Source organism: Leiobunum rupestre, chromosome 3 (assembly GCF_980474605.1).
Source record: "Leiobunum rupestre chromosome 3, qqLeiRupe1.1.hap1, whole genome shotgun sequence".
In the NCBI taxonomy this organism is placed as follows: Eukaryota; Metazoa; Arthropoda; class Arachnida; order Opiliones; family Sclerosomatidae; genus Leiobunum; species Leiobunum rupestre.
In genome coordinates, this window is record NC_143386.1 from 31,328,375 (window position 1) to 31,351,786 (window position 23,412).

Here is a 23,412-nt window from a genome sequence, read left to right on the forward strand (position 1 = left end):
GAATAAGGTATGACTAGCGCTCGCCCCGAGGAGAACCGTTTTTCCAATGCCGGTCTAGTTTTAGTAGTTTATTGGCGATCGGCCGCCCTCTGTCGGTGGGGAACACCAAGCTGGAAGAGCTTCCGAGGACGATCGCTAGTCGGCAAAGCGGCGCTAAGGTCGCTGGTGGCCGCGGCTACAAATAGTAGCTGACAGAGTGCTTAAGAGCGAGAGTTTTAGGATCGGCGAACGATCTCGGAGTATATCCAGCCATCCTGAGAAATGTCGCGCGACGAAGCCGCCACTCTGGGGCAACGCGAGATCCGCGGGAAAAACTACTCTCATCCTGGTTCCATCGCGCGGGCTCTGAAAAGGTGTTAGTTACTTTCGCGAACTGTGGCGCTCACGTGCGGGATCTAAAAGCTTATTTTCGAGTCAAAAAACAGTGAAAATATAGAGCTTCTCAATCAGTTTGAAAGGTAAGAATTATTTCATATATTTCCGTTGATTGTCGTTTATTTTAGCGTATTACTTTCTTATATTTCCGTTGATTTTAGTATATTTTAGCGTATTTCCATAATATATTCCAAATAAAAAATTAGGGCTTAGTTATACTTTTAGATTTTGTTAAAATTCTATCAACTTCCCGGTAATTCTTAATTGAGTAAAATTAAGTAAAAATATTAATAGAGTTTAAGGTAATACATCTGTACAAAAAAGAATTTGTATGGATAACTGCGTAATAAGCACCACTCACACTTTTTACGAATTATCTTACAATCCGTAGTTACCTTATTTGAAAAACAGTTATTGTCAAATCCACTCCCAATTTATCTTATTTGAAAATTTTCACAAGATAAATTAGGTAAAAGATATCATAGAATTTTGTAAGATAAATGATAATAAGATTCGTACCACCTAAAAATATTATAATAGAAATATGTAAGAGTAATTAACATAAGTTTAATATCACCGGAATCGGTAAGAATTCGACAATTAGTTTAATAAAACCAGAAAAAATATCATCGGAATTCGTAAGAGTTATTTTTAAGTTTAAAATCACCAGAAAATATATATTATCTGTATGTATAAGAATAAATATAATACGTTTAATAACACCAGAAAATATATATTATCTGTATGTATAAGGAAAACGATAATACATTTAATAACACTAGGAAAACATTATCGGAATTTGTAAGAATAATTATAATACATTTAATAACACTAGAAAAAATATCATCTGAACGTATAAGAAAAAATATAATACGTTAAAAATCACCACAAAGGTTTAGTTTAACTTCTAAAAACCAAATCTATTTTTCAAGGTGTAGATTAAGCTTCCTTTTAGTGCTAAAAATAGTTTTGGTATATTTTGCTAGGTAGCTCGTGAAAAAAGTTCAACATATGAAATACAAAAACCAAAACATATAGAAAAAGTCGCATATTAAGAACTAATTTACAGATTTACAGAAGTCTAAGTCCATCTCAAGCTATATACATTTCACTTTTCTCATTAAAAAACCAACCGTAGAAAAGCTAAAAAACTTAATTTAAAATTCAAAGTAGTGAATTTTATAAGCAGAGATCTGAGTCATTTTGTGTACAAAAAAAAAATTTTATACGAGTTTTATCCCCCCAAAAAATCTAAAAACGACTTACAAGTATATATATACTTATCTTATATAATCTTCTTTGAAATTTCGCTTTCTAAACTAGCTTGGTTTTTCAATCTCTAATACCATTCCCAAAAATCTTTTGATAAAAAGGGGGTTAGCTGTTTATTTTTTAATGAAGTTTGTATTTAGGGGTGATTTTGCCCCTCAAAGTTCCCGACGTGAGATCAAAAGTTCGTTTTTCTTTCTTTGGAAATTTTCTTAAGAGCTTCTTAAGCCTCTCAGGCTTTGACTTCTGGCTCGCTTTACCGCCTAAAAGTCGACGAAATATATAAACAAAAAACTACTCTATTTGATTTAGCTCTCTCAGCAAGAAAAAAATGTTCCAAAGAACTCGTTTTCACGGTGGGCCGGGTAAATAATGAAATGGAGGAACGCATCAAAATATTACGCATTTGAATTAACTTCGACTGTATAATTTTCGTTCCCGAAAGGTGGTGCGTTTTATGTAAATGATGTATTTATATAGAGTATGTTATTCAAAAATCACGATGTTAGCTTGGGATATTTCTCGAGAAGATTATTTGAATAAAAGTTGCGTGGTTTTTTGACGTTTTATTCTTCAAATTTTCATTACGTGAAAGGTTTTTATACTCAAATAAATTATTCAATGGAAAAAATAGTCTAATTTTAACGAGGTGGTATGAAACAGTTGAATTATAAAATCGGTCGAGTGTTTGGGCAAGGTATTTGGAGAGATAATCGTATTCAAAAATCACGATGTTAGTTTTAGAATTTTTTAGGAGATTATTTGAATATTAAGTTTTCGCTTTTTTAAACATTTCTTTTCCATTATGTAAAAGGCTTTTACTAAAATGAATTATTCAATGAATAAATAGTCTATTTTTAGCATGCATAAAGTTGTATTAATTTCGATTGACTATTTGAAATAGGGTCGAATTTTATTTTATTTGTTTTTGAAATAAAAATATCGGGTCTTTTTATGAATTGTTATTACGTTAAAGTTTTTTATGGTCTGATAAATTACTCAATGGAAAATAGCTTAATTTATAACAACGGTATGAACAATTCAAGACCTAAATTATTATACTAATTTCCACACGAAAAGAGCTTCAATTAAGTTAATTCGCGTATTCATCTAGGTATAATGAAATTTGGTGAAAAGCTATTTAATAACGTCCGTAAAAATCCAATTCCGAATGGAATGTACAAAAACTGTTTGATAATATGATAAAAATATACCAAGAAAACAGAATGATTATATTTTACACCTTCTATAACACCAAAAAATTCTTTTGAACTATTTCTATAATTACATCACAATTAATGGAGTTAGTGAGCAATTTAGCCATGGATAGTAGATTTTAGAGGATCGGTAAAAAGCCTGGTTTTTAGCCCCCGTAAACCAATCACACTAAGGGAGTCGGCCAAGGTTATTTGAAAAAAACAAATATCGTTAAGAGTGGACGATACTGTTCGAAAAAAGCAAAAAGATAAACACAAAGTAAATTTTTACGTCACAAGGTATTTTTTCACGTTTTTATAGATGAAATATGATTTACTAAATATCAGTTGATAGTTTTTATTGAAACCAAAATTACGTAACAATATCTACCGCATTAGATTGCCATTTGGAACTGTACAAGGTGAACAGAAAAAGTTGGAACAATGGTTACAATTTTTCTGTTCACACAATTCAATTTTCTTGCTTACAATTAGTTGGTTTCAATTAAGTGGCCCAATTAATTGTATAGTGTGAACTGGGCTTTATTAAATTTAATCCAACGCAAGAATGTATTTATTTATCGTTAGTTTAAATAGCTTGACGATTTTCAGTGTTAATACCAATAAAGAGTTTCAGCAAACCATTTCTAAGCTCAAACGCGAACGCCTACGCCAGATCCGAGAAGTTTATCTAACGTTGGGAACACGGGGATCCGGAATTTGAAAAAGGCCATTTATTTTAACTAGTTAGGTCGTTCAGCAAACAAAATGTTGTGTGTCACTTTTTATTTCTAAATTAAGTTTTATTGGGTGCATATGGTATCGTAGCCTTCAAACCATTTTCTTCAAAGTTAGAAAGATACTGTTGGTGCGTATTTTACTTCGCTTGGCGTAAAAAAATTTAAACAATTTTTGCTGAACGAAATTTTGACCCACACGTCGGGAAGAGACGTAGACGTTCGCGTTTACGACTAGAAATGGTTTGCTGAAACTCTCTAATAAGTATAATTTGAACATTCTGGTTCAAAGGGAAATATAGAGTTTTTTGTTACCGCGTCTGGACGTACAACCTATTGGTTTATGGTTTATAGTTATAACCATGGATTACTTTTTGTTAGAAATTGTTGAATACTATCTCAGATTTTTTGAATAATGAAAAAACTGCCAAAAATTGCCACTAGGTATCGACAGGATTAATATACCGTATTTTTCATAATATGACTTTATACTTAAAAGATATCAATTTCTGTTAATTAATTAGTGTATAGGAGTAAAAAGTAATTGACCAAATCATAGATTAACCCACTCACATAGAGTGGATGGCCCTTGAAACCTTAATCCTAACGGGCCAACTTGTTTTCGAGGCGTAAATAAATATAGTCCTATAAGAGTGATGGTATTGTTTTTACATTTTTTGGGTATAAAGTTACTTTTTTATCAAGATATTGTACATAACCTTAGGCCAACTTGTTTATTTCACGCCTCGAGAACAAGACGTTGCGTACGAAAAGTGTTAACAAATTTCACTGATAGCTTTCCACTCTATGTGAGTGGATTACTCTATTGACCAAATTTGGAATAAAACAACTTTTTTACCTAAAAGCACATTATTTCTATAAACTAATGAGTTTATGTAAATTCGGGTATACAAGTAGTTTAAAGACTTAAATTTTGAACCACGCGCAGGGTTCAAAAACCCGTCAATTATCCCAAAAATATCAAACCAACTGGGACGAACGCACGCCCATTAAACGCAAACTAAGTCTTTCAAAAGCCCATAAAATTTCCCCGAGTACTTTAAGATACTCCATCTACGCTATTCATTCGTAAACTTCACCTCTTCGAACAGGCTTTGACCGAAATATCCGCTTCCCTTTGACCGAACCAGGGTCATTGGCATTACACTATAAGCGTGGCGCAATCAATGGCGCATTTAACAACAATCCCTATTGGTTACAAAGCTTCATTTCGGCTGATCCCTATTGCCTTAAAATAAGTCCCTGGAGTTAGTACAGAGTCGTATAATGTATTTTAGTACGAGGAGGTCGGAAAACAGGAGCCCCAGCAACGGCCGGAAAACGCGTTGACAGAGTAACAAAACTTATAATGATCTGTAACTCGTATTGAGGCTTTGTAGGAACTCCCGAAGAGATTTTGAGGCGCGGGAAGACGTCAATGCTATTAAGACGAGCGCGACTGGTCTCCGGGAAAGGTCCTCGCGCTCTTCAGTCACAGACAGAAATTATGTTCGCGAATTTTCAGCGCCTCGCGCGAAAGTTAAAGATAGAGAGACGCGAATTTGAGAATGACAAACGGGAACCATCTGTTTCGGGGGGCGGAAAACAACAAAACAGAGCCATTACTAAATTTATAGATAGAAGACGCCTATGGTTCTTCTAAGTTTATCCATACATGGTGAAAGGTACAGGGTGTTTCAAAAGGTTATGCAAATATTTTAAGGAGTTGTATGGTGTGAGTTGAGAAGTATGCCGGTTTTTTTCCCCATTTTCTAAGATGATTTAAATTTTCCACTCTATACGGGGTGTTTCTAAAGGTTATGCAAAAATTTGAAGGAGTTGTAGGGGGTGGGTTGAAAAGTATGCCTGTTTTTCCCCCATTTTCCTACGATGAGTGAAAAGAGCGCCAGAGAGCTTCAAAGTGTGGCCTACTAGCCCCTGGAAGTAGGCTGCAACCAGCGCAAAAACAAGCAGCGGGGAGTTTAAATACTGTTTAAGTTTACTATTTACGCTGGTTACCTAGATTTGTTTACAAAGTCCTTTTTTTACCTACCACACGAACCCAAACCCTAATGTTCGCGTTTCCCTGCTGCTTGGTTTTGCGCTTGTTGCAGCCTACTTCCAGGGGCTAGTAGGCCACACTTTGAAGCTCTCTGGCGCTCTTTTAACTCATCATAGGAAAATGGGGAAAAAACCGGAATACTTCTCAACTCATCCCCTACAACTCCTTAAAATGTTTGCATAACCTTTTGAAACACCCTGTATAACGTAGTTTAAAGGACCTATAAGTTACATTGATGGCGGGAAATTCCGTTGGGAAAAAGTACCTTCAGAAACGACTCGAGTGTTTAAAATATAATTAAATGTTTATAATCTATCACGGTTCAACGCAGTTAAAATTACAAATTATTGCCAATAACCATATCGTAAAACCTAGGAGCAACAAACACAAGGAGAACGCAGCTAGCCTTTAAACACGCTAACGAAGGGTTGTGTACGAATTTCATTGGACGAGCGTCACACGCCTTTACGCTGAACGTTTTACGGGTGGGGGGGAGACAATTTCCGAATTTTCCCCTTCCGACGGCAGCAGGCGCTAAAGCGTCTAACCAATGAAAAACGTACGCAAGAAAATCCACGACTTTTGACGGGTTGCGTTCTCCTTGGGTGGGGTGCTGTGTTTGTTGCTCCTAGGTAAAACCAACCACGAACAAAACGATATTTTCAGCCGTGTTCGATCAGTGGATGACTACATAATAGTTCGTATTGCATTAAGATAAATGTCTTAGTTTTAGACGAAAATTCCGCACATTCAGGAAATTCATTTATTAGAGCACAATCTTTTTTTTAGCTATAGGTTTCCACTAGCTTTTCAAGGATTTTGTGGAAAAATCAACATTTTAGGTTAATTATGCTAGGCTGCAGTGCCATAAGGCTATTAAATATTAAATAAATATTATATTAATAAAACGAAATGTTTCTGTAGCTAGTGCATTTATTTTTCGTTGTAGATATTTTCTATGGTCCATACATAAATTACGTTTAGGATAATTATGCTATGCTGCAGTGCCATAAGGCTATTAAATATTAAATAAATATTCTATTAATAAAACGAAATGTTTTTGTAGCTAGTGCATTTATTTTTTCGTTGTAGATATTTTCTAGGGTCCATACACAAATTACGTTAAACTTCATCGGTAATGGGTCGTATAAAATTTGTTACATCGCGTATCATAATTCTGTACCGAAACCTTCTTTGTTAATTATTTTAAGGTACCAAAACAAATTAAATCTTTTCGTATTTATAATAGTATCGTTAGATGTAAAATAATAAAAAATATACTTAATTTTGAATGTATTTCAATAAATTTAGGGTTTAAAGGGAATATATCCTCAGCTATTTGGTGTGGAACTTAAATGTTTGAAGCTTTGGCCACTCTTGCATTTGGCTTTAAAAACGTTTGGCGCCACTGTACAGGGTAATTTTAAAAATTGAAGGGGTCTTCCATAAAGATTGCTTTGCAGGTTATAATGATAATAATAATGGAGAGTGATTTTGCCTTAAGTAATTTTCTTCCATCTCCCTAATAGTTGATAAAATGTTTATTAATCCTAATTTACATACACCAGTCGAAGACTTAGAATGTAGTCGTTGAAATAAAATCACCATATTTAAAGAAGAATTTTCAGCTTCGTATTTTAAATAAAAATTTAATTAAATGTAAACATTCAGAAATTTCTGAGAAATACTGCTCCGGAAATGTAAATAGGAAGTCTTTATCTTTATTCAAGAAGAGGTTTTAAGTTTAATCCGTAGAAATAATTTCCCTTAACTAAAACGGAAATACCATCCACGCTTTTTAGGGAACGGGAACCCTGAGAATGCAATTACGAGTTGAAGACGATGCCAAGATAGACGAATTAGCGTGGCGCGAATCAATTCGATACTGCGCTAAAACGTTTCACCAGGGTCGCGTTCACATTTCACCCTGGGAGGATTTGACCTCGCTGGAAATTTGTCGCCTTTATCGCATGGACAAATAATTGATTTCTTCTAGAACATTATCATTGGTTCGTGCTCAAGGTTACCGATAGATGTCTCTACACTCAACGGGGAAAGAGCGCTGGCAGCTTGATCTAAATTCGGTTTATCCCCTTCAGTCCCGGACTGGCCAGGTCCAGTGGCGTAGGCAGGGTGGGGGGCACACGGGGCACACGCACCCCCCGAAACGTATGGTCGTACGTACAAATATTTTATTTTTTTACTTTTTTTTCAATGGCGTGCCCCCCCCCCCCCCGAAACAAAATCCTGGCTACGCCACTGGCCAGGTTGGATGAACTGTTTATTTATGGATATTAATCGCGACTATTATCGATTTAATACGCAACAAATAAGTTTTTATTCTGATAATTTTCGGATATGGATATAAATGAAATGAACGGAAAATTTCTTATCCGAACGCCGAGCCCTATTCTGGTCAGCGATTGCCGAGGGCCCCAGCCTCTAGGGGGCCCCAAATTGCTTTTAAAGGCCATTTAGACGCGTTTGACTTTTCAAATTAATGTGAACGTAGAATCTAGTACACTTTAAACGTTATTTGTGATCCTATAAATAATCATTTAGATTTTTATTCCATATCTCACCACCGCCCGGTAAAGCCTGATCCCTTTATGACGTAGTGACGCGTTTTTTAGTGTTTATACGCACAAACACGACCGAGGTGAAATCATTAGCTTTAGGCCTAAGTAGTGTTGTCAATTTTTCGGAAAAATAAAATGCGGAAAATTTTCCGCAAATCGGAAAAATAAAAAATTGAAACATAAATTACTTTTTAAGGGTTTTTAATGTTTTTAACTTTTTATCGATATAAAATGTCTATTATCAGTAATAATACTACAAAACATTAATAGTGTTAGATTGTTAATCAGTTTAAACTAGTTTAGAGGTTTAGTTTTACTTTTATATTCGAAATAATGAGGCGAAAATGCCGCTTTATTAAATTTGCAAACAATATATTAGACTAATCATGGAATGAAAACATTTTTTATTTTTTCCGAGCGGGAAATTTTCAGACTTACAACAGTAGGCCTAAGTTTATTCGTTAATAATCTCCGTGTTTAACATTCTAGAAAATATCTTCAAAGATTTCTAGCTGGTAGTCGCGCTTTAAATAAGAGGAAAGGGTGAAGCCTAGGCTTAATAGAAGTATCGTTTAAGCCTCACCTCGACGCGTTTTTGGACAGAGAAACGTGTTATAAATTGATTCATCATTCGTCATCCGGCGATTTTGTCGGCAGCTTCTTCTCCCAGCTGAAACCGGCGCCATTAATTTTCGCCTTTATATAGATCGAAAACGCTCTTGGAACGAGCCCCTATTTTGAGGGGCCTCCAACGCAATCACGGGCCTTAAAGGGCCTCCTCGTCTTAGATTTAGGGGTATTATAGCTACGTTTCTTTGTGGATATTCAAGACACTGACTAAAATTTGGTGGCCCCTTCCTTGAAACGCGTCCAAGATGTGAATAACCTATAAATGCTTTATTACATCATAATGGACTATTGTTGGGAATTCCTTTGAAGTTTGGAACTTAGGCTGTACTGCCTGTTTGAGAAATAAATGATAATGTTTTATGTATGGTATTGTTCGTACATTAAGCGAGTTAAATTTCAAAGTTAGGCATTCGTATAAACAGTTGTTAAATATGAAAAGTGAAAGTTAATAAATTTTAAATTAAACCGTTTTCAGTTTATATAAAATGTACAGAATTGTATGAAAAAGTACATAATTATGTAGCTTTATTGAGTAATCATCTAGAAAGGTTTTACTTAAATGCCTAATAGGCCCTTCAATAAAACATCTTTAAGGAAATCGCCAAGAAGTAATATATCCAAGAGCCAGGACCTGCAAGCTACTATTTATATAGATGATGCAACAAGTGTTTTTTTTTTGACATATTAAGGCTTAGCAAAAACACTACGTTCTATTTACAGGTGAAAAGTTTCCATTATTTCAAAAGCACCATTTAACACTAACTTGCAGGTCCTGGCTCTCGGAAATATTACCTCTAGGCAATTTCCTTGAAGATGTTTTATTGAAGCGCCTATTGACTGAGGTTTCTACTGATAAATGTTGAAATTTTATCGGTACATCTATTGATTTACCTATCTTTAATGTATGATTGTTGGTCTTATTTTGTAACAATATTTTTAGAAAAACTCAAATAAAATAGTTATGTATATAAGCATCTCTAAAATGTTTTGATTTGTACAAAATAGATTTTTTCGTATACATATTTATTTTTTTAAATTTAATAATAAGCTTCTTCAAAATTTGGCTTAGATGAGTGTTGTTTTTTGTCGCATCAACATTAAAATAGGATAAAAGATACATAGTGAATAGCAGATTCAACTAAAATCCTATAGCTAAATGTTTAATAGGCGAAACTATAAAGTCCAGGGGGGCTGCAGTGCCATCTATCCTAAGAAATACGAATTCAATTTATTTTGCTAATGGTGGTTTAAATTTTGATCGATTCGTCTAAATTATCTAGTTATGATTATTATTTAAAAACAATTGTAACAGAAAAGTTAATTAGCGGCCTGTAGTATCTAGAAGGAATAATTTTTTTCAGTAACGTCACATGGCCAACTATTTACACGAGTTACCGAATTGAAGTTGGCTGTGAAAAGGTAGTCACGTGATTTTGTTTTCCCATTTTAACAAGTTGGTTAAGACCAAATTTACTTTATAGTATCGCCTATTAACTATATGCATCATTTCTAATTTAATTGTGCTATAATCCTATTAGATAATATTGTAATTGATCAGAATTGATAATGTAAATAATTTGCTTTAGAATTTGGATGATTTCAAAATTTAAAAGTGGTAAAATAACCTTTAACCTAATAATTATTTTAAATGTCTAGAGCTCGGGGAAACGGATAAATTAACCCGCCAAAATTTCAATTAATCATAAAAAATTCGACGAACTGTTTATTTATGGATATTACTGGCGACTATTACGCGATTTAATACGCAACAAATAAGTTTTAATTCGGATAATTTTCGGATATGGATATAAAAGAAATGAACGGAAAAATTCACAGGGTCCTATAAAGGTCAATATTTGAAATTTAACTTATAATCACCATTAACAATTACGTCAACTAAATTTCTTTAAAAACTCTGAAATAAGAGAATAACTAATCACTTTTCACAGAATTAATCCGAGTAATATCAGTTAGGAATATTCATAGGAAGAAATGCTTATAAAAAACACCGATAAAGTAAACCCAAAAACATAAAATCAGAGCGAGATAATTTATGCAATTTTGCTTAATATATGCAACAGACCCAGATAAAAAGCGGGACATGTAAGAAAAACGATCGCATTAACCTCCCCTTAATTAGCAGCGAGTTGGGGGCTAGGAAACCCTAGATGGCAATACGTGCCGTGATCGGAGTAGGGCGGGGATAAAAATAGTACATAGAGGGGAGGGAGGGCATATGTCAACGGATCTTTTTTGGTGCACTGTCGCTGAAGTGGGCGGGAACCAAAATGGCTAAAAGTAAGACGGGGCTATTCGTAAGAATCCTTTTGTTTGACAAGAGAGCCGGCAGAGGGTGCTAATGCGTAGACAAGCTTTTTTTTTCCTCTCCTTCATCACAAAGATATTCCTTCAGCGTCTTCGAACCTTCAGTCACCCGATAGTTTTAATACGGGCCCTAATCGGGTAACTTTGGTACGGTTTGGTAACGCTAGAGGCGTAAGGTGGCACCGTGGCTAAGCGAGAAGAGGGAATTTTTTTCCATCCTAGTCTTGTCTCACTTCTTTTCGTCTCGGCCACCGCAAGAAGAGACGCTACGGCCCGAAAGTGTCGGCCCGAAAATGAATACCGAAAGATAATATCTTCCGAACAATGTCTTTGCTTCGTTCTTTCCTTTTGGGGCCTTTTTTCCAGCGCGCCTTCATCCGTCTTTGAACGATTGGCTTATTTTTACATAAATTGATATTCGCTCTTCCAGAACTGGGTCAAGTTTGATGGCCCACTCGCCGCGACGAAAATGTAACAGCCCAAAAAGGTGATTTTCCTTAGAAGGGTCTGTGAAGAATCGATGTCATATTTCTTACACTTATGGAGTGCTCATTTTATTATTTTGTATATTATTAAAAGAATAAATTTATTATTTTTTAAATTATTAAAAGAATAAATTCATTATTTTGTACATTATTAAAAGAATAAATTTATTATTTTGTATATTATTAAAATGATAAATTTATTATTTTGTATATTATTAAAAGAATAATTTTATTATTTTGGATATTATTAAAAGAATAATTTTATTATTTTGGATATTATTAAAAGAATAATTTTATTATTTTGGATATTATTAAAAGAATAATTTTATTATTTTGGATATTATTAAAAGAATAATTTTATTATTTTGGATATTATTAAAAGAATAATTTTATTATTTTGGATATTATTAAAAGAATAATTTTATTATTTTGGATATTATTAAAAGAATAATCTTATTATTTTGGATATTATTAAAAGAATAATTTTATTATTTTGGATATTATTAAAAGAATAATTTTATTATTTTGGATATTATTAAAAGAATAATCTTATTATTTTGGATATTATTAAAAGAATAATTTTATTATTTTGGATATTATTAAAAGAATAATCTTATTATTTTGGATATTATTAAAAGAATAATTTTATTATTTTGGATATTATTAAAAGAATAATTTTATTATTTTGGATATTATTAAAAGAATAATCTTATTATTTTGGATATTATTAAAAGAATAATCTTATTATTTTGGATATTATTAAAAGAATAATTTTATTATTTTGGATATTATTAAAAGAATAATTTTATTATTTTGGATATTATTAAAAGAATAATCTTATTATTTTGGATATTATTAAAAGAATAATTTTATTATTTTGGATATTATTAAAAGAATAATTTTATTATTTTGGATATTATTAAAAGAATAATTTTATTATTTTGGATATTATTAAAACAATAATCTTATTAGTAGAAATTATGTTTAATTCAGAGAAAACGGCATGGTATTAGAAGATAAAACTTATTTTATTGTATAAAATAAGTTTTATCTTCTAATACCATGCCGTTTTCTCTGAATTAAACATAATTTCTACTAATATTCACCATGGTAAATAATAAGTTTAATATATATAATAATCTTATTATTTTGGATATTATTAAAATAATAATTTTATAATTTTGGATATTATTAAAATAATAATTTTATAATTTTGGATATTATTAAAAGATTAATTTTATTATTTTGGATATTATTAAAGAATACATTTTCTATTTTGTATAATAATATATCTATAACATAGCTATAAGTCCGATATCTGTTAAGCTAACTGAATCTGGTTAGATGAATTATAGTTAATTATTAGTTCAGATCGGTTGCTTAGGAGAAGGCGTCAGATACAATTTTATATCTGATTGTGGAATCTATAGGATTAACTGAAAATTTTTAACTGAAAAACCAATTGGAATTTCCCTATGAGGGTCTGCAAAGAAACTTGGTAATATTTCTAACATTTATGAAGTTCTAATTTTATTAACTAATATGTTATCAAAACTATATGATAATATATATATCTCCATACTGATAACTTTATTCGCTTGAAACATGTAGGCTCCACTGATTTTACGAAATACATTTCGAAAGAAAATAATGTGTAGAGTGAAAAAACGTTACGCAGGGTAATTTTAAATTTCGCGATTCATTTTGAGTTGTGATACGGTGTAAGTTATCGCCAAGTAGCAAATTATTAAAGAAAACTGCATTTTCTTTATTGTAACTATACGTACAAAGAAGGTACCTACACTCTTAAAAATATTGGGTTGTTTTTGACCCAAATCGGGTTGTTTTTTTACCCATTGTTGGGTCAGTATTTAACCAAACAAAAATTGGGTTGTTTTAGTTTTCACCGAAAAGGGTTATTTTCATAACTCTATTTTGGGTTAAATTTATAAGTTACCCAAATATGGATTGAACATTAGCCCAAAATATGGTTAATATATGACTTAATTTTGGGTTATAATTTAACAATTAATTGGGTTGTTTTTTTACAAATTGTTGGGTCAGTATTTAACCAAACAAAATATTGGGTGGTTTTCGTTTCACCCAAAATGGGTTATTTTAATAACCATATTTTGGGTTAATATATGACTAAATTTTGGGTTATAAATTAACAATAAATTTGGTTGTATAAAAGTATATCTTGAAATTATAAGCCTTCCAATTTTATTCTTTGTACCTGCATGTCCTGTTAAGATTTTGGTCTATGGGGATATAAAAATGCCTATAAATTGACCACTCATTCAATTTTGTTTCCACAAAAACATCCATTTATAAATTTGATCACACTTAAAAGAATATCGTAAGGCCTTGGCAATTTTCAATAAATTTAAACATGGGAGCCCATTACGTTCTTCCGCTGAAATATCAACACAACATAAAAATAAATTTAAAATATTGGAAAACTTTAAATTATAAATAGCAAATAAAATTAAAAATATTCTATACCTTTAGAATCAAAAATTCAGAATCCTTTCAAGCACTCGTGGAAACGATGAAGAATGGCGCTAAATTTTTAATATCGTCTTTGGCGCGTGGGAACTTAAAATTCGATAGTATGACCCAATTTTGGGTTGCTATTATATTATCTTAAAAACAACCTAATTTTGGGTTGCTATTATATTATCTTAAAAACAACCTAATTTTGGGTTGCTATTATATTATCTTAAAAACAACCTAATTTTGGGTTGCTATTATATTATCTTAAAAACAACCTAATTTTGGGTTGCTATTATATTATCTTAAAAACAACCTAATTTTGGGTTGCTATTATATTATCTTAAAAACAACCTAATTTTGGGTTGCTATTATATTATCTTAAAAACAACCTAATTTTGGGTTGCTATTATATTATCTTAAAAACAACCTAATTTTGGGTTGCTATTATATTATCTTAAAAACAACCTAATTTTGGGTTGCTATTATATTATCTTAAAAACAACCTAATTTTGGGTTGCTATTATATTATCTTAAAAACAACCTAATTTTGGGTTGCTATTATATTATCTTAAAAACAACCTAATTTTGTTTAACCCAAATTTTGCGTTTCAAGATTTTCAACTACATTTGGATTATTTTTTACTCAAAAAGTAGTTAAAAATGAAATAACCAAAATAATTTAACCCAACGTTTTTAAGAGTGTAGATATGTTCTTGGTAATTTAAATTTCAAGACTGATCAGTGATCACCCAATATTAAAAATTAAGTTTCAATTAGTATAATAAAAGGAACAACGTAGTAAGCTTAAATGAAAGTTTAAAGGATAACTACATAGTAAACTATACTAGAGGTTCCACCTACTTCACTAATTAATAGTTAACCAATGAATTATTAGCCACCCGCTAATCGTTTCCTTTTTGCCTGGCAACAGTGTGGAAACGGCAAAGCTAATCTCTTATATTATAAGCTTGCTAGTTAAATTTGTATGAGAGCGGAATAATAAATAAAAATTGTAAAATAAAAATTTAAATAACCCTTTCATGTCAGAAATAAATTTAATATAAAGAAATACTGGCGCAAAATCTTGAATACGTTCTTTGAAGTCTTCAAGGAAGGGGATTAAATTCGTATATAGAAAAAGCCTAAAATTAAAATTTCAAAATCTGCTATACAGCATTTATATTAAATTTAGGACCTCCTGTAGGCTGATATTGAATCTTTGATGAAAAATAAAGAGCTAATGCGGTTCTCGTATTTTGCGACGACATTATACGAGCATCTTTGTATAATGAATTTATTATCCACCGTAGTTCCATCTGAGGATTTATTTCACCGGGAAAACGAACCTGTATTAATATTTAATAAACATCAGATTTGAAAACCCTGCGGCTAGGACAGATTTAAATTCGAATACAAATAGAGGAAACTTTATCCTCGAATTCTTTATAAGCGAATGCCTGCTTGTCCTAGAGAAAGTTTAATATTGCAAGTATTCCATCTTAAAAGTGCGCCGAGTATTATGATCGCATTTCGAAATTTTATATTTCTAGAATACGTTTGTGTGAACTAAAACAAATCGACAAATTTGGGTCAAATGAAAATTATTAGTGAAAGAGGAAATTAAGTTTTGTTTGTCTAATCTTTGGTTTTCACTTTCGTCTATAGTTTTGTCTAAAGTGAAAATTTAGATTAGACAAACTAAAATTATAGGTGGAAGAGGAAATTAAGTTTCGTTTAACTATACTCTTTGGTTTTCAGTTTCGCCTATTCTATTTTTGGTCTAAAGTGAAAATGTAGATTAGACAAACTAAAATTATCTGGGAAAGAAAAAATTAAGTTTCATTTGTAAATTTTGTTGGTCTAATCTTTCGTTTTCGCTTTCGCCTATAGTTTTGTCTAAGGTTAAAATGTAGTTGAGATAAACCAAAAATAATAGGTGAAAGAGGAACTTAAGTTTCAATTGTCTAATCTTTGGTTTTCACTTTCGTCTATTCTAGTTTGTTCTTAAGTGAAAATGTAGATTAAATTTCATTTGTATCTTTCGCTTGTCTAATTTTTGGTTTTGACTTTCGTCTATTCTAAGTGTCTAAGGAGAAAATGTAGTTTAAACAAATGAAACTTGTAGCTGTAATTAAAAACGAGTTTTTTTTCTGTAATTTTCGTTTATCTACGAAACGATGAAATCAGCGAAAATTCTAACAGTTACAAATCTAAGTTTCAAAATCAATTTAAATTTATATTTTTATCGCTCTTCTATGAGCCTAATATATATTCTATCAAATTACATTGTATGATCGAACCTGTTGGCTAAGCTCGAAACGGGTACTAAGTAACTATAATACTTTCAACTAATTTTTTATGATACATTTGAGGGACCGTGGGGAGTTCGACCATTTTTCAAGGGATTTAAGTATCGGAAGACTAAAATTGTAAGGGGGGCCCAAATTCCCTCAAAACAGCGCGATACGATGTATAGGGGCCCCCCAAAACCGAGCGGCTAGAGTTTAATACCAACGGGAGTTCCGACAATGGGCTTCGGAGGCTATTGAAGGTTCTTTTCCCTCGAAACCGGCCGATCGAATGGGGCGAATTTAAGCGCCATACACCCGCGCCCAAAACGGAAGGAGGGAAAATCTTTTGTGTAACCCCATCTAGCGGGGGAAACGGCTAACGTCGCTAAGCCTAAACCAGGAGAGTGAGAGAGTACAATCTAAACTTCGCGTCTAACTGAATTTTGAGCTAAGCCTTGCCGCCGTCATAATGACTTCCTTCTAGTCCCGGGCTATCATCCCCGGCTCCGCACTCTTTTCAATGTAATGTTTTCAGCAACCGTCTGCTATAAAAGACAGCTTAAAAAAAGTGCGTGAGAGGGCCGGGGGAGGCGCTGCTAACCTAACAATGATTTCTCCGGCTGCGCGTACCCTGTTTTGAATAAATGGGGGAGAAGGAAGGAACCAGTTTGAAAACTTTTCAAATGGCGTTTAGATAATTTTAATAACCCTATTTTTTACACTTTCAAGGTTTCTCTAAACCGATTTACCCGGTTTTACGGGGGATAAATTGCTCGTGGATTGTTTGAATTTGTTTTTTTTTAGCCCTTGGCGGTTTATTTCAATAAAACCGATTCAGCGATCCGCTAGGAAGGATTCATACACAGAGCGTCGCAGAGCGTGGATGTCCAAGCCAATCTTTGTATGGTTCTTTCCGCTTAAATTTAAAGCGGTGCCGGAAATAAGGACTGGTTTTTGAAAAAGGCAAAAACGCATAGACGCAAAATAATTACGTTAGGCCTGTAGGGGTGTTTTAAAAGCATATGGTTGTTCAGATTTATTGAGCTCGTAGAATGACACTTAAACATTATTTACTACTAAAAATGTTAACGCACAGATGAAAAAATAAATTTTAATCGAAATACAAAACAATAACAACATCCGTTTTGAACTATTTAAATCCAAGGACGAATTAAGTCCTCACTTAACTCAATTTTTCAAATGCTGGTCTTCAACGCTTATTTACACTGCCACCTAGGATAAAAAAAAAACACAAGGTGAACGCAGCTAGCCTTTAAACACGCTTAGGCAGTGTTGTGTACAAATTTCATTGGACGAGCCTTTACGCTAAGCGTTTTACGGAAAGGGAGAAGACAATTTCGGATTTTTCCCCTTCCGACGGCAGCAGGCGCTAAAGCACCTAACCAATGAAAACTGTACACATGAAAATCCGCGACTTTTGACGGGTTGCGTTCTCCTTGGGTGGGGTGCTGTGTTTGTTGCTCCTATAGCAGCCACTTAATTGTAATAAATTAGCAAATTTCTACGAATGACTATGCTCGCAGAGTAAGTTCGTTGTCCCCAGAATAATCGAATCAGCTCGTTATCGTATGGATTCTCTTAAACTGACGTTTTCAGACGTGATTGATTTCCTCCCATCGAAAATTATGCCCACGAATCGGTTGCTTAAATATTATACTCTAAGTTATATTTCTATTTGTAAATAATATCACAAAATAATACTTATCATACGAGACATCTTAGCACTTTTCAACCGGGTTGCTCAAAATGCCTTTTTTCGAAATGTAAAATGCAAAATACTTTCTCCGTAACTCAAAATGCAAAATGTAAAATGCAAAATACTTTCTCCGTAACTCAAAATGCAAAATGTAAAATGCAAAATACTTTCTCCATAACTCAAAATGCAAAATTTAAAATGGAAAATACTTTCTCCATAACTCAAAATGCAAAATTCTTTCTCCATAACTCAAAATGCAAAATACTTTCTCCATAACTCAAAATGCAAATTTCTTTCTCCATAACTCAAAATGCAAAATACTTTCTCCATAACTCAAAATGCAAAATTCTTTCTCCATAACTCAAAATGCAAAATACTTTCTCCATAACTCAAAATGCAAAATGTACAATGCAATATACTTTCTCCATAACTCAAAATGCAAAATGTACAATGCAAAATACTTTCTCCATAACTCAAAATGCAAAATGTACAATGCAAAATACTTTCTCCATAACTCAAAATACAAAATGTACAATGCAAAATACTTTCTCCATAACTCAAAATGCAAAATGTACAATGCAAAATACTTTCTCCATAACTCAAAATGCAAAATGTAAAATGCAAAATACTTTCTCCATAACTCAAAATGCAAAATTTAAAATGGAAAATACTTTCTCCATAACTCAAAATGCAAAATTCTTTCTCCATAACTCAAAATGCAAAATACTTTCTCCATAACTCAAAATGCAAATTTCTTTCTCCATAACTCAAAATGCAAAATACTTTCTCCATAACTCAAAATGCAAAATTCTTTCTCCATAACTCAAAATGCAAAATACTTTCTCCATAACTCAAAATGCAAAATGTACAATGCAATATACTTTCTCCATAACTCAAAATGCAAAATGTACAATGCAAAATACTTTCTCCATAACTCAAAATGCAAAATGTACAATGCAAAATACTTTCTCCATAACTCAAAATACAAAATGTACAATGCAAAATACTTTCTCCATAACTCAAAATGCAAAATGTACAATGCAAAATACTTTCTCCATAACTCAAAATGCAAAATGTACAATGCAAAATACTTTCTCCATAACTCAAAATGCAAAATGTACAATGCAAAATACTTTCTCCATAACTCAAAATGCAAAATGTACAATGCAAAATACTTTCTCCATAACTCAAAATGCAAAATGTAAAATGCAAAATACTTTCTCCATAAAATCAAAAGTAAAATATGAAGAATGTATTTATTTATAGTTAGGGATAATGAATATGTGGCAGAGTGGTTAACACTTTCGCCTCGGAGCAAGAGGAGCCGGGTTCGATCCAAGTTTGTGGAATAAGGTGAAAACTCGGAACAGCTCCTTCCGCGTAGAGTTAGAAATTTATCTTCCCAAGGGGTTTTGGATTTCTTCATTTTACCCTTTCGAAACAAATTGTTGAGATTAACGGTAATAGTGAGTATAGGGAGCTGTTGGCTCGCGTGGCATGTAGGGCTTAAGGGCTTGCAACCACCCTTCTACGCATTGTAACCCGGCCAACTAAATTAAAGACTTTGGTCTAAGGTGGTGTCTTAGGTATTAGCCTAAAAAATAAACGAAATATTAACAATGCACTTTTTTACATTTTGACCATATAAATTAAAAAAATTATTACTCATTGCAAAATAAACTTAAACCCAGATAAATTAGTACGAAATACCACTTCGATCCACCAACCGAAATATTAAACGAATAAGCCATGGAGGTAACGAAAATTTTGGGTTCAAACAAAAGTTGTTAATTTTCCGGAAAATAAAATGCGGAAAAAATTTTCGTAAATCGGAAAAATAAAAAAATTAAACATAAATTACTTTTTAAGGGTTTTTAATGTTTTTAACTTTATATCGATATAAAATGTCTAATAACAGTAAACATACTACAAAACATTCATAGTGTTACATTGTTAATCAGTTTAAAGCTAGTCTAGATGTTTAGTTTTACTTTTAAATTCGAAAAACTGAGGCGAAAATGTCGCTTTATTTAAATTTGCAAACAATATATTAGACTAATCATGGAATGAAAACATTTTTATTTTTTGCGGAAAAATACGGAAAATATTCAGGAAAAAGGCCTCGAAAAAGTTTTCGGAAAATTTCGACCTACAACACTACATCAAAGAAAAGAAAATATTTACATTCAACTACTTGAGTCCATCAACCAAAACCTGATTATTATTATTATTATTATTATTATTATTATAATTATTATTAAATAAATACATATAGAATGTTACCAATAACGGCATTGAAAACGAAACCCGATAACTGACAGACAACAGAAAGGTAGTGTCAGTAGACGCACACTTCGAAGGTGAATTTATCATCCGGATGGCGCGAATCGAAGTAACAGAAAGAAGATACAAGAACAAAAGGTTGGAAATGGAATGATATACAGCTCTGTGAAAAAGTAGTTTTCCTAGAGACCAATGGATCTTCGCTGGAGCAAAAAGAAACTAGGCACCTGCAGAAAAAAAAATTCTATCGGTCTTTGTTTCTATCAGTAGTCGCGTAAATAACTTTTGATTTGCTTTTCTCGCATACATAGACAAAAGTAAAAGAATGAAAAAAACAGCAGTTCTACCCCCAATTCATTCCCCCTTTCCTTTTGCATTGAAAATGTTCGCGAAAAAAATTCGAATAGAAACCCAAAAAATTGGTAACGGAAACGCGCCTAAAATAACAGGATGAAAGTTTTGTAAAATTGAATAAAAAAAACCCAACAAAAATGATAGAAAAAAGCCGGAGGGGAGGGGCGGAGGAGGTGGGGGGGGGGGCTAACAAAGTAGGCGGGGAGAACTGGACTTATATCATATGCCCGGCATTTCAAAGTTACTATAGTTTCAAATATAGTTTTATTTTTGTTTTGCCAAGAAGAATGTAACTTTTTGGGAGTATACAACGAAGTCATAAATCTCAATGTATTTCTGGATTTTTTGGGTAGAAACCTGGCGAAAGATTGAAATAGATGCGCGCTCCGGGCAGCCCTACGCGACTAACTCGAATTGTCGTGTTACCTTTAGTAACAGCCCAAAAACGCATTAAATTCCCAAAAACAACGAATTTAGATTTTATGGTTTCAATTGTGGGATACTGCTTGGAACAGTCGGTTAAGTTGGGGAGGTTTAATAATTGGTAAAGAACGAGGACGAAATTTACGCGGTGTCGGATACCTTGAAAACTGGTATCCGACAATTGGTTGTAAGTTTCTACGGTGGAGGAAGTTTTGGAGAAAGTGTCCATTGGTCTGATGACTGTTTGGAGAAAGCGTTTTTAGTTGGACGACAAATTGGAGAAAGTGTCCTTAGTTGTACGAAAATTTGGAGAAAGCGTTTTAAGTTGTACGACCATTTTGAGAAAGCGTTTTTAGTTGTACGACCATTTTGAGAAAGCGTTTTTAGTTGTACGACCATTTTGAGAAAGCGTCCTTAGTTGTACGAAAATTTGGAGAAAGCGTTTTAAGTTGTACGACCATTTTGAGAAAGCGTTTTTAGTTGTACGACCATTTTGAGAAAGCGTTTTTAGTTGTACGACCATTTTGAGAAAGCGTCCTTAGTTGTACGAAAATTTGGAGAAAGCGTTTTAAGTTGTACGACCATTTTGAGAAAGCGTTTTTAGTTGTACGACCATTTTGAGAAAGCGTTTTTAGTTGTACGACCATTTTGAGAAAGCGTTTTTAGTTGTACGACCATTTTGAGAAAACTTCCTTAGTTGGGTGACCATTTGGAGAAAGCTTCCTAAGTTGGGCGACCATTTGGAGAAAGCGTTTTTAGTTGGGCGGAAATTTGGAGAAAGCGTTTTAGTTGGATGACCATAAGAGGGCGCGTTTTTAGTAGGGCGACCATTTGGAGAAAGCTTTTTTAGTTGGGGGACCATTTGGAGAAATTATTTTTTTAGTAAAAGAATATTTGGAGAAAACATCTTGGGAGAATACGACTTTTAGTAAACGACTATTAGGAACAGAAATTTTATTCAACAACTATTTAAAGGAAGTCTTTAGTAAAATACTATTTAAAGAAGTCTCTTTAGTAAAATACTTTTTAAAGCAAGACTCTTTAGTAAAAGACTATTTCAAAAAGAAATTTTCCGTAAAAGACTTTTTCAAAAAGAGTTTTTCAGCAATTGACTATTTAATCCGCCGACTATTTGGAAATTGCGCCTTCTATTCGGCCGACTATTTGGAAAATGCGCCTTCTATTCGACCGACTATTTGAAAGAAGCGGTTTTAGTTAAACGACTATTTGGAGAAAGCGTTTTTAGTTGAACAACTACTCAAAGAAAAAGTCTGTTAGTAAACGACCATTTTTAGAACATGCTTTTTATTCTTAACTATTTGGAGAATGCGTTAATTTCTTGGATGACTATTTGGAGAATGCCTCAATGTCTTGAACGAATATTTTAAGAATGTCTCAATTGTTTGAACGACTATTTGGAGAATGTCTCAATTGTTTGAACGACTATTTGGAGAATGTCTCAATTGTTTGAACGACTATTTGGAGAATGTCTCAATTGTTTGAACGACTATTTGGAGAATGTCTCAATTGTTTGAACGACTATTTGGAGAATGCCACAATTGTTTGAACGATTATTTGGATAATGCCTCAATTTCTTGGGTGACTTTTTGGAGAATGCCTCAATGTCTTTAACGAATATTTGAAGAATGCCTCAATTGTTTGAATGAAAATTTGTAGAATGCCTCAATTGTTTGAACGAAAATTTGTTAGAATGCCTCAATTGTTTGAACGAAAATTTGTTAGAATGCCTCAATTGTTTGAACGACTATTTGAGGAGAATGCCTCAATTGTTTGAACGACTATTTGAGGAGAATGCCTCAATTGTTTGAACGACTATTTGAGGAGAATGCCTCAATTGTTTGAACGACTATTTGAGGAGAATGCCTCAATTGTTTGAACGACTATTTGAGGAGAATGCCTCAATTGTTTGAACGACTATTTGAGGAGAATGCCTCAATTGTTTGAACGACTATTTGAGGAGAATGCCTCAATTGTCTGAACGACTATTTGAGGAGAATGCCTCAATTGTTTGAACGACTATTTGAGGAGAATGCCTCAATTGTTTGAACGACTATTTGAGGAGAATGCCTCAATTGTTTGAACGACTATTTGAGGAGAATGCCTCAATTGTTTGAACGACTATTTGAGGAGAATGCCTCAATTGTTTGAACGACTATTTGAGGAGAATGC

General features: G+C 32.9%; 1 protein-coding gene across 1 annotated transcript in view; it reads left to right on the forward strand.

Moving 5' to 3' along the window:
• The first annotated feature begins 229 nt into the window (after positions 1 to 229).
• Positions 230 to 23,412, forward strand: part of LOC149951479 (uncharacterized) — a 98,862-nt gene continuing 75,679 nt past the window's right edge. The window contains exon 1 of the mRNA XM_090170037.1: positions 230 to 458. The gene's annotated coding sequence lies outside the window, so the exon portion shown is untranslated. The remainder of the gene's footprint in view (positions 459 to 23,412) is intronic.